Genomic DNA, 12,802 nt, shown 5'->3' on the forward strand with positions numbered 1-12,802 from the left:
GTTTGGTTTTATCCACGATTCGGTACCAAGTGTCGCTGACACCCCGTTACAAACTCCATTTGTTGAAACAAAAAATCGTATAACTCCGTCTATTGATGATCGCTCCGTTTTTCGCTCATTTAAATTGCACGCTGACGGTTCTCCCCCAAATGCAGGACGGTTCCTTCAAACGTGGCCATAAACTGCCAGAATGTGTTCGGTTTATACAGACAAGTTAATTCAACCAGGACGGGACCAAATTGATGAGAGAGAGATCAGGGAAGACGGCAACGAGGACTTCATCGATTCCATCCTCAAAGACTGGCGCTGGGGTCAGTGGCGGAGCCACAGGATGGACAGGATGGGCCGCGGCCCACCTTGGGATTTTGCGTCGGCCTGTGTATAGGATAGGATTGTTAATACACGGGCCAGGGGGAAAGAAGCCCAGCAAGGCAGAAAGAGCAGCCAAGGAGAAAGAAGGCCGAACGCACAGCACACGCAGCGCACCTACAGCGCACAACCCTTGTCTCTCTAGATTCCGATTCGCCCGCTGCTTCCTGCTTTCCCGTTGCGGCATCGCCTCGCTGGCCACCAGGAGGAACCGCCCTCACACACGTGGGCATTGGCCCTGCCTGCTCCGCGCGTCACCCGGCCGCCCTGACCTTGCTAGTGCTTGCCGGAGCCGGCGAGTCGCCCACGGGCCACGGCGCTCAGTCCACTCAGGCGCACAGAGAGGGAGAGAGAGGTACTGACCTCAAATCCCCCTTTTCTCGCAAAAAACATCCCCTTTGACCGATTTCAGTAAAGTTCTTGGTTATTCTGACTCTGAGAGGGAATGGAAAGAGAGATGCAATGTTTATATATTACATGGATGAATTCTGTACTTTAGATGTAGATGAATTTGATTAGATGCAGCACATAAATAGGTGAACTAAAGAAATCATAACCATGTTATTGCAGAATTATTAAATGAAGAGGACCGGAAACATCTCTTCTGTTTTTGAGAGACATGCTAGGAAGATAGCTAGTACTCCCTCCGTTCCGAATTACTTGTCGCAGGTATGGATGTATCTAGATGTATTTTAGTTCTAGATACATCTATTTCTGCGACGAGTAATTTGGAACGGAGGAAGTATGAGGGAGTCGCGTGTGCAGAGGACTGCAGATGTGGACGAAGAGCAAACTGAAGAATTTTGGGGTGGCCCACCCTGTTATCAAATGCTAGCTCCGCCACTGGCTGGGGTGAGGGGCGGGAGGTGGATCTACCACTGTAAGGCGGTGGAAATCCATTGGTGACCAAGGGCAGATCATCTTCTTGCGGGTGACGACGACGAGGCACTCGGTCGGCATGGTGGGGCTCGTGGCAGGCCAGCTCGACTCCGCGAGGTAGCAGCTTCGGGCTCTGGCGACGGCGTGAGCTTCAGGAGGAGTTCGTAGTGAGGGAGGGGGTGACCTCTAGAAGATCGGGCAGGGGAGCTTGAGGAGGAGGACCTCGTGGTGAGGGATGGAGTGACTGGATAGGGTGGGGAGAGGGGGCGGAGATTGGAGATGAGGAGAGCTCCTGCTGGGGCCGGGACGGTTCTTAGGCGATAAAGTGAAAAAGGAGAGAGAGACGCAGGATGAGGCGGAGAGAAGGAAAAGGGATGAGATGGAGGAGAGACAAAGGAAAGGAAGTGTTTGTACTTTTCTAGTCTGCTGAGAATCTCTCTCTGTCATCGTCTCCACGTGACTGCACTTGCCAAGAACCACATCTCGGAAACTCTTTGATTTTTGCTTGGCTTTCGACTCAGTCAAGTGGGGATACATTCTTGAGCTGCTCCAACGGTTGGGCTTCCCTCCAAAATTTCAAGCTTGGATTGTTGCGCTTCTATCCTCTTCTTCATCTCGGATAATGCTAAACGGGCTACCCGGCCCTCCTGTCAAGCATGGCCGTGGATTCAGGCAGGGGGACCCCATCTCTCCACTCCTCTTCGTCCTGGCAATTGACCCCTTGCATAAGATCCTAGACTTAGCGACGCGAAAAGGGCTCCTTCATAAGATCCGTGGTCGGGGTGCCATGGTGCGCACCTCCCTCTATGCGGATGATGCGGCGGTCTTTGTGGCCCCCATCAAGCGGGACATCGACAATCTTGCCTCTATTTTGAGAGGCTTTGGGGACATCACAGGCCTTTGTTCCAACTTCCAAAAAAGCTCGGTTGTGCCTATTCGCTGCAACCACCTTGACCTTGAGCAAATTCTTCAGAGCATGCCGGTAGCACGTGCCTTTTTTCCGGTCAAATACCTAGGACTACCACTCTCCATTTGGCAACTGAAGAAGGTGGATTTTCAATACCTTGAGGACAAAGCGGCCGGCAAATTGGTCACTTGGGAGGGCCAAAACATCACTACCATCGGTCATACAACACTTGTTAGGTCGGTCATTACCTCCCAAGCAGTATTCTCCATCACGCCCCTCATCGTGCCTTAGAGCTCTCTCCATAGCCTTAACAAAATTGAGAGAGCTTTCCTTTGGTCCGGCTCGGACAATGTAACGCCCTCGATGCGGCTATATCTCCCACGTGTCGAAGCACGACTTAGAGGCATAACCGCATTGAAAGCAATGTCGCAAGTGAGATAATCTTCACAACAACCCATGTAAATAAATAAAGGGGAAAGGTACATAGTTGGCTTACACTCGCCATGTCACACAAATACATAAATAACATTACATTCATCCAAGTACACTCAAGGTCCGACTACGGAACCAAAATGAAGATAAACCCCAAATGCAACATAGTCCCCGATCGCCCCAACTGGGCACCACTACTGATCATCTGGGAAAGACACGTAGTAACGACGAGAGTCTTTATCGAACTCCCACTTGAGCTCGGTCATATCATCTGGAACGGTATCATCGGTCCCTGCATCTGGTTTGGAAGTAATCTGTGAGCCACGGGGACTCAGCAATCCCGCACCCTCATGATCAAGACTATTTAAGCTTATAGGTAAGGTAAAGGTATGATGTGGAGCTATAGCAAGCGACTAGCATATATGGTGGCTAACATACGCAAATGAGAGCGAGAAGGGAAGGCAAAGCACGGTCGAACAACTATGATCAAGAAGTGATCCTAGAACAACCTACGCCAAGCATTACTCCAACACTGTGTTCACTTCCCGGACTCCGCCGAGAAGAGACCATCACGGTTACACACGCGGTTGGTGCATTTTAATTAAGTTAAGTTTCAGGTTATCTACAACCGGACATTAACAAATTCCCATTTGCCCATAACCGCGGGCACGACTTTCGAAAGTTCAAATCCCTGCAGGGGAGTCCCAACTTAGCCCATCACAAGCTCTCACAGTCAACGAAGGATATTCCTTCTCCCAAGACATTCCGATCAGACTCGGCATCCCGGTTACAAGACATCCTCGACAATGGTAAAACAAGTCCAGCAACACCGCCCGAATGTGCCAACAAATCCCGATAGGAGCTGCACATATCTCGTTCTCAGGGCACACTCAAATTGTCCAAACTTCCGGTAGGCCAGCCCAGAGTTGCCCCTGGTGGCCACCGGCGGCTGACAAGGTGGACCAACACTCAGAGGAGCACTGGCCCGGGGGGGTTTAAATAAAGATGACCCTTGGGCTCCGGAAACCCAAGGGAAAAAGAGGTTAGGTGGCAAATGGTAAAACCAAGGTTGGGCATTGCTAAAGGAGTTTTATTCAAGGCAAACTGTTAAGGGGTTCCCATTATAACCCAACCGTGTAAGGAACGCAAAATCCGGGAACATAACACCGATATGACGGAAACTAGGGCGGCAAGAGTGGAACAAAACACCAGGTATAAGGCCGAGCCTTCCACCCTTTACCAAGTATATAGGTGCATTAAGATAAACAAGATAATATGGTGATATCCCAACAATAAACAAGTTCCAACAAGGAACGATCTCCAATCCTCACCTGCAACTAGCAACGCTATAAGAGGGCTGAGCAAAGCGGTAACATAGCCAAACAATGGTTTGCTAGGACAAGGTAGATTAGGGGTTTGACATGGCAATTTTGGGAGGCGTGATAAGCAAGTGGTAGGTATCGTAGCATAGGCATAGCAAAAGAGCGAGCATCTAGCAAGCAAAGATAGAAGTGATTTGGAGGGTATGGTCATCTTGCTTGCAAAGTTCTCAGAGTTGCCTTGACCCTCGTAAGCGTACTCAACGGGCTCATCGTTCACGTATTCGTCTCCCAGCTCTACCCAAGCAAGAACAACAAGCACAAGGAACACAATCAACCACGTGCAATGCTCAAACAACATGATGCAAACATAGTATGATATGCGGGATGCAGTATGTGATGCATATGCATGATTTGGAAAGGAAAGATTGAACCTGGCCTCAACTTGGAAATCCAAGAGTGCCACTGAAAAGGTGAGGCGATTTCGGTTGAAATCGATATAAAGATCATCGGAATCGGATGCACGGTTTGGAAATGACAAGCAAAACAAATATGGCACCGGTCTGCAATAAACAGCAAGTAGCCATCTAAATGCATCAAGATAAATATACTACAACACTCAAACATGGCAAACAAATACATGGCAGGGATCCACTCATGATGCTTGACAAAAGATGAACACTGAGCTACGGTTAATTCACTCATTAACAGGTTCAAACAAGCATGGCAAAAAAACAAAAAATTACTGGTTTCAGACTTGGTGAAATAACAAATCAGGAATTTATCACCAGGAAGCAATCTTTAGAGCATGATAACTATATGCTACAGGAGCATATCATGGCAAAGCAAGGCATGGCATGAAGCTACTCAAAGCATATAACAAAAATCCCTTAGTGACCTTGAGTCAAAAGGGATCAGAAAATACAATTGCAAGCATGTGAACATAGCAAAAACATAAACAGATTCAGACTTAGTGAAAAACTGGAGCATGCAAAACAGATTAACAAGTAGACATGTTTACGAGCTCGATGCACTCACTACGAGAAATTGCATGACAAACTAAGCATACACTCATCAAGAAGACATGAAATAGAAGCTAGACATGGCAGGAACAACAACATAGCATGCACGGATCAATAGCAACACCCTCGGCAAAATCGATAAACATGTTAACAATCTGCTAGGAAAATTTTATAGCAAAAGTAGAGCTTGATTGACTCAAGGTAGGATGCTCCATAATTGCAAACAAAGACATGGATAGAAAGAGCACCACAATATTAACAAAACATCCTTACTGATCATCCTCAAAAGAGGCACGGATCACTAGGAAACAACATGAACATATGGCATAAAAATTACAGTAGGACAATGACTTAGTGAAATTCTAAGTCCCTGAAATCAACATCATTGAGTAAGCTACTTTGCATGCTGGTGCTAGTCACCACGAATATCACAAAAATACATGGCATACACCCCTGTAAAGATGGCATGACATTTAACAAAACACATGTAGAGCTCAGGATCATAGCATGCACACATTAATCATGGCAAAAATGACAAAAGACCATTTGCTGAAACAGATCTGAAATATTCCTCACATAGCCCTCTTCCAACAGCATTTCGGGCATCAATATGAGATCAAATGAAAATTATGCACAGAGATGAAATGATGCACTCGTCGAGACGAACATTCTGATATGCTACACGCACGAATCGGAGCTACGGATGCAAAGTTATGGCATGTCAAAGTATGCATAAAATTTAGGGTTAGGGACGAAAAAGTCAACCCCGAGATGCTCAGATCTGGATCTGGCGTGGATTACGAGGTTCGCCGCCGTTCAACTGTTCGCCGGAGTTACTGTAGCTTGCCGGAGCGGGACTTGTCGGTCTTGGGGAGAGCTCGCTGGAGGGAGTCGAGGGCTCGCCGGAGGACGGCGTGGGCGGTGGCGCGGTGACCGGCCTCGGGCGCAAGGGGCGCGAGCGCCGAGGTTGCCGGCGGCGAGGCACGTCGGCGATGGCCGGCGAGGTCGATGGCAGCGCCGGGCGCCGGAGGGTTGGAAGAAGGCGGCGCGGGCGCGCGGGGTCTCGGCCCGGGAGGCGACGCGCGAGGGTCCTCCCTGAGCCTCGCGGGCTGGCGGCGGAGGAGGGCCGGCGTGGGACGGGTGGCGGCCCCCGGTTGGCTGCGGGTGGCGGCGGCGGTTTCGTCCGGCCGGACCGGACGTGTCCGGCGCGGCGAGAGGGAGAGGAGCAAGGTTTAGGGTAGGGAAGACCCGAAAATTTCGGGGGAGACATAGTTTTATAGGTAGGAGGAGTTAGGAAGCTCCAAATGAGGTGCGGTTTGCGGCCACGCGATTGTGATCGAACGCTCTAGATGATAGAGAGGGTTTAGGTGGGTTTTGGGTCAGTTTGGAGGGGTGTTGGGCTGCAACACACATGAAGCCTTTTCGGTCCCTCGGTTAACCGTTGGAGTATCAAACGAAGTCCAAATGGCACGAAACTTGACATGCGGTCTACCGGTAGTAAACCAAGGCCGCTTGGCAAGTATCGGTCCAATCCAAAAACGTTTAACGCCCACACATGAAAAGAGGTAGAAAGGGACACCGGAGGACATAGGAGCGCCGGAATGCAAAACGGACAACAGGGAAAATGCTCGGATGCATGAGACGAACACGTATGCAAATGCAATGCACATGATGACATGATATGAGACGCATGACAAAGACAAAACACTCGGAGACAAAAACCCGACAACGATGAAATAAAATAACTTAGTGCCGGAAACGGCAAGAGTTGGAATACAAATAAAGTAAATTACATCCGGGGTGTTACAGACAAGACAATGGGAGCCAAATGTAAGGTCAACTGGAAGGTGGTTTGTAGACCAAAAGAATATGGTGGCCTCGGGGTGCTCGACACCGACAAGTTTGCACGTGCTTTGCGGCTCCGATGGCTATGGTATGAATGGACTGAGCCCCGTAGATTATGGGTTGGCCTTGGAAACCCGTGCACGGAGGAGGACCTCGAGTTTTCCTATGCCTCTACGACTATCACTGTAGGGGATGGCGCCAAAACACCTTTTTGGGGCTCCCCGTGGCTTCTTGGTCGCAAACCCAAGGATATCGCGTCACTCTTGTTTGCGGCCTCGAGAAGAAAGAATTGGAAGGTCCGTGAGGCCCTCGCGGGGAACGCTTGGATCTTCAAGATCAATCATGACACGGACACGGTTGTCTCCATCGCCCACATTAGGGAGTTCTTCACTCTTTGGATGCTCATTAATGACGTCCACCTTCATGAGCAAACTGAAGACGTCATTGTTTGGAAGCATGCGAATGATTGGACCTACACGGTGGCCACTGCATACAAGGCTCAATTCCTAGGCATGACTCTCTCCCCCTTGGATCGCATGGTTTGGAAGGCATGGGCACCTCCAAAGGTTAAGTTTTTCTGCTTGGTTGGCGTTGCAAGATAGAATTTGAACCGCCGATCGCTTGGAGCGTCGAGGTTGGCCAAATTGTGGCCTTTGCAAGCTTTGCAATAGGGAGCAAGAATCGGGAGCCCACCTTTTCTTCAAGTGCCGCTACACGATTCGACTATGGAAGTCTCTTATTGAGAAGTTAGGTCTTGCGCACATGGATACATCCGAGTGGCTCATGGACGACTCCGTCTACCAGTGGTGGGACAAGAGAACCGACAACCGCAACCCTAACCGGCAAGCGATGGCCTCCCTCACCATGCTCGTCTCGTGGACCATTTGGAATGAAAGAAATGCTCGGGTGTTCCGCCACAAAAGTGGACGGGAGAGGATTCTGGGGCCACGCCCACATTGCCCCCTTCGATGGGGATTTCAGACTGGTGGGATTCGTTCACCACCAATTTGCCCAAGGACGACGGAAGAAGGCGGAGCGGCCGCTTCCTTTACACCATCTGGAACATCTGGAAGGAGCGAAACCGCCGCATCTTCAATGGAACTCGCCTCACGCACCTAGAGGTAGTAGCTATTGCCTTTGACGACATCAAGCAAAGGACTTTGGCCTTTGGCCGAGCACAGGTAGCAGCCGGTATCGGTTGATTAGTTTCTACGGGTTTTTGTCCGGTTTCTCTCGGAAAACCGAACACTCTTGTACATAAACTTTATTCTCCTTCTTATATGAAAAGGCAGTGCTCCTGCCGGTTCCTCAAAAAAAATGAGCTCAATATGTCCATTGCATATTAATTAGTCAACTCCCAGTAGAGTAAAACTCAGTGCAAAGGCACAAGAATCACACCTGATGGGAGGGGAAACAGCGGTTGTGGATTTGTTCACACCACACATGTTGACGCCTTGACGGCCTCCATGTAGCTAGATCTGATCTAGCGGGTTCGGCTCCTCTGCAGTTCTAGTGTTACTGCACATGTACTGTAGCAACAACATCAGCCGTCCCTGGCCAATCAAACGCCCATAAGAAACAGCTCGTTACCGTCAAGAAAAAAAGGAGAACGAACCAGCTCGCTGCTCGCCGCACACATACTGAACTCTTGGCCGGAGAGTGGAGAGATAGAGGTAGGGAGGAGCGAGCAGATGAACTCTCTGCCGCCAAGGATTAGTCTCTCCAGCCAAGCATGCTACCTCCCCGGTCGATGGTGCGGCGGCAGGACTTCCATGCGCCGCGGCAATGTCCTGGCCTAACTAGGATTCGTGGCAGGATGCCGTCTGTTGGCCTCACCTGCCTACGTCATCGACGAAACAGCTGAGCAGCCCTGCCGCACCCGCCTTCCCAGGCTGCTCCACCCGACGATGTTGACCTCGACGGACACCACCCGACGCCTTCGTCTTTCTCAGGCCAGGATGCCCGTTTCCTGCCTCGGCGGCCTCCCGCCACATGACGGCCTCCCCAGGCTGCGCACCCGAACTGCCGTCGACCTTGCCGCGCCACCCGCTTCCTTCGCCCTGGCGACCTGGCCGCTCGCCGTCGGGGAGTTGCCGGCCCTGGTGCCGCCGTTGCCGCAGAAAGAATCTCCATTTAATAAAAACATAATTGAATCCGAAAAATGAGAGCCGTGAGATTGAAATGGACGGCGGATACTTGTTTCTACAGTACCCCTGCAGTTATAGCAGTACTGCAGAGGAGCCGAACCGATCTGAATCTGGTAGGAAAGGAAACAAATAAGGGGGGATTTTTTCAGCAAGCTGAACCCGAGTCTATCTGTGGGGAGAATTACTACATACCCGTCCACGCACAAGTATCATGCAGATAAAGGGAGGAGATCAGCTGGAGCGTGTAGCGGCCAGTGACGGAAAAGAATTCTATGAGACCAGGTCTCACGTGAGACCCATCCTAATGGATGACACGTGGCATTCACAAATTACAAAGTATCTACCCTACCCCTACTTGAAATCAGGGGGGAAGGAGAGATTAGATGCTTTGGGATTTGTGAATGCCACGTGTCATCCATCAAAGCGAGTCTCACCTGCTAACCGTGAGACCTGGTCTTATATAATTTTTTTCCGCCAGCGACCATGGACGAGGTGAGGAAAAGGAATGGGAGCAGTGGATTCCTCGCTCCAGCGCTTGCTCGATGGGCTCGTGAACCTCCTACAGCTCGCCGTCGGCCTTGGCTCGGGCGACCAGAGGACAGAAAGAGACGAGCAGGTCGACGACATGGTGCTCGTGGCACTGCTGCTGCTCCAGATCGGGGGAGTGGATGGGACATGAGGGGCAGAACAATTGTGGACTGTGGTGGCAAGGAGGAGAAAGAAGGGGAGAAAAGGGGTCCTTCTGGCTGGATTTGGCAATTGGGAAAGAAAGGGATCGAGTATGGAGCGGAGGAAAAAAGGGTCATCGTGGCTGATTTGCTAGAGTGAGAGAAGGATAGGACCAAGGAAAACAGTGGCAGGCCACAGACCCACACAAATTTCATGGGACGCCAAAAGTTCCACGAGCTAGATGCATGTACACATATTTGACATTTCCTCTCTCACATTACTAGATGCATGTACACAAACCGGCGAAGCAGACGACCAGTCGGCTACTGAGGCAAGTGGGCAGAGTGTGGCGCCCCCGATTTGACCGTACACTAATCATACATGCAAACGTGTACGATCAAGATCAGGGACTCACGGGAAGATATCACAACACAACTCTACAAATAAAATAAGTCATACAAGCATCATATTACAAGCCAGGGGCCTCGAGGGCTCGAATACAAGAGCTCGATCATAGACGAGTCCATGGAAGCAAAAATATCTGAGTACAGACATAAGTTAAACAAGTTTGCCTTAAGAAGGCTAGCACAAACTGGGATACAGATCGAAAGAGGCACAGGCCTCCTGACTGGGATCCTCCTAAACTACTCCTGGTCGTCGTCAGCGGGCTGCACGTAGTAGTAGCCACCTCCCGAGTAGTAGTAGTCGTCATCAACGGTGGCGTCTGGCTCCTGGACTCCAACGCCTGGTCGCAGCAATCGGGTATAGGAAGGGGGAAAAGGGGAAGAAAAGCAACCGTGAGTACTCATCCAAAGTACTCGCAAGCAAGGAGCTACACTACATATGTATGCATTGGTATCAAATGGAAAAGGATTATCATATGTGGACTGAACTGCAGAATGCCGAAATAAGAGGGGGATAGCTAGTCCTGTCGAAGACTACGCTTCTGGCCACCTCCATCTTGCAGCATGTAGAAGAGAGTAGATGGTAAGTCCACCAAGTAGCATCGTGTAGCATAATACTAACCGATGATCCTCTCCTCGTCGCCTTGTGAGAGAGCGATCACCGGTTGTATCTGGCACTTGGAAGGGTGTGTTTTATTAAGTATCCAGTTCTAGTTGTCATAAGGTCAAGGTACAACTTCGGGTCATCCTTTTACCGAGGGACACGACTATTCGAATAGATCAACTTCCCTGCAGGGGTGCACCACATAACCCAACACGCTCGATCCCATTTGGCCGGACACACTTTCCTGGGTCATGCCCGGCCTCGGAAGATCAACACGTCGCAGCCCTATCTAGGCACAACAGAGAGGTTAGCACGCCGGTCTAAATCCTATGGCGCAAGGGTCTGGGCCCATCGACCTTTGCACACCTGCACGTTGCGAACGCGGCCGGAGAGCAGACCTAGCAACCTCCATTACAAAGGAAGTTGCGTTACGCGGTCCAACCCGGCGCGCGCCGCTCAGTCGCTGACGTCACGAAGGCTTCGGCTGATACCACGACGTCGAGTGCCCATAATTGTCCCTGCGTAGATGGTTAGTGCGTATAGGCCAGTGGCCAGACTCAGATCAAATACTGAGATCTCGTTAAACGTGTTATCTTGAAATAACCGCGAACGACGACCAGGGCCATGCCCACCTCTCTCCTAGGTGGTCTCAACCTGCCCTGTTGCTCCGCCTCAAAGTAACAATCGGGGGCCGTCGGGAACTCAGGCCCACCACTACCTGGATGGAGCCACCTGCCCCTTCAGGCCCCATCTCCGAACAGTATCACCGGTAATGTAACAGTGTAAAGTATATAGTATATGCCCGTGATCACCTCCCGAAGTGATCACGGCCCAGTACTATAGCATGGCAGACGGACAAGAGTGTAGGGCCACTGATGATAAACTAGCATCCTATACTAAGCATTTAGGATTGCGGGTAAGGTATCAACAGTTGTAGCAACAATGACAGGCTATGCATCAGAATAGGATTAACGGAAAGCAGTAACATGCTACACTACTCTAATGCAAGCAGTATAGAGGAGAGTAGGCGATATCTGGTGATCAAGGGGGGGCTTGCCTGGTTGCTCTGGCAAGAAAGGTCATCAACATCGTAGTCGACAACAGGGGTACCGGCAGCGGTCTTAGGGTCTACCGGAAAGAAGTAGCGGAGGGGAACACAATAAATAATAGTGCAATCAAAGCATCACAAGGCATAACATGATAATACGCGGTGCTAGGGGTGCCCTAACGCGGTATGAGGTGGTACCGGCGAAGGGGGGAAACATCCGGAAAAATATCCCCGGGGTTTCGCGTTTTCGGACAGATGAGTTGGAGAGGGAAAGTTGCGTGTTCGCTATGCTAGGGATGCGTGGCGAACGAATGGGCTGCGTATCCGGATTCGTCTCGTCGTTCTGAGCAACTTTCATGTACAAAGTATTTTCATCCGAGCTACGGTTTATTTTCTATGATTTTTCGAAGTTTAAACAATATTATGGAATTATTAAATTTATATAATAAACAGTGAAATACTTTTGTCACCTAGTATGTGCCAGCCACAGTCAATGACATGTGGGGCCAGGTCAAAGTCAACAGCACAGTCAACTGTTGACTGGGTCAACCAGTGAATAGTGCACGGGTCCCGCGTGTCATAGACTTAGGCATTTTTATTTATCTTATTATTATAATTTACAACGGGGCCCACATGTCATAGGGTCTAGACTAACAAATTAATTAAACTTAATAATCTAAACAGGGGGGTTTGGGGCTAATAGGGGATTAACCTTAATTACACAGGGGGGCCGAGCCCCATTGGCAGGGAGCCAACCGGCTTTGGCCGGCCTCGCGCGCGCGGCCTCACAGAGGAGCACCGGCGGCCAAAGCTAGCAGCGGCTCCCCGGGACGGCTGCAGCGTTAGGCGTAGTGGAAGGCAGCGACGGCGCGAGGCTATGCGGGGGTGGGCAGGGCCGCACAGGGTGCGCCCCTGGGCGAGGCCGCAAGCAGCAGCAGTAAGAAGCGGCAGCAGAGAGCAGAGGAAACAGCAAAGCGCAGCAGCAGCGGCCGGAAGGGCACGCGCGGGCATGAGCGGGGGTGCAGCGGCGGCACTAGCGGCGGGGGCGCGCAACAAGGAAATGGGAATAGCATAAGCAGGGGTGCGTGGGCACATACTGAACTGAGCTTACAGGAAGCATCAACCATGGTGGACGAGCACGCGACAACCCAATCGAC

General features: G+C 50.7%; 1 long non-coding RNA gene across 1 annotated transcript in view; it reads left to right on the forward strand.

Moving 5' to 3' along the window:
• Positions 1–507: 507 nt before the first annotated feature.
• LOC119277599 overlaps positions 508–12,802 on the forward strand; it is a 14,539-nt gene continuing 2,244 nt past the window's right edge. The window contains exon 1 of the long non-coding RNA XR_005137241.1: positions 508–724. This is a non-coding gene — a long non-coding RNA (uncharacterized LOC119277599). The remainder of the gene's footprint in view (positions 725–12,802) is intronic.

Source organism: Triticum dicoccoides, chromosome 1A (genome assembly GCF_002162155.2).
Source record: "Triticum dicoccoides isolate Atlit2015 ecotype Zavitan chromosome 1A, WEW_v2.0, whole genome shotgun sequence".
NCBI classification, from domain to species: domain Eukaryota; kingdom Viridiplantae; phylum Streptophyta; class Magnoliopsida; order Poales; family Poaceae; genus Triticum; species Triticum dicoccoides.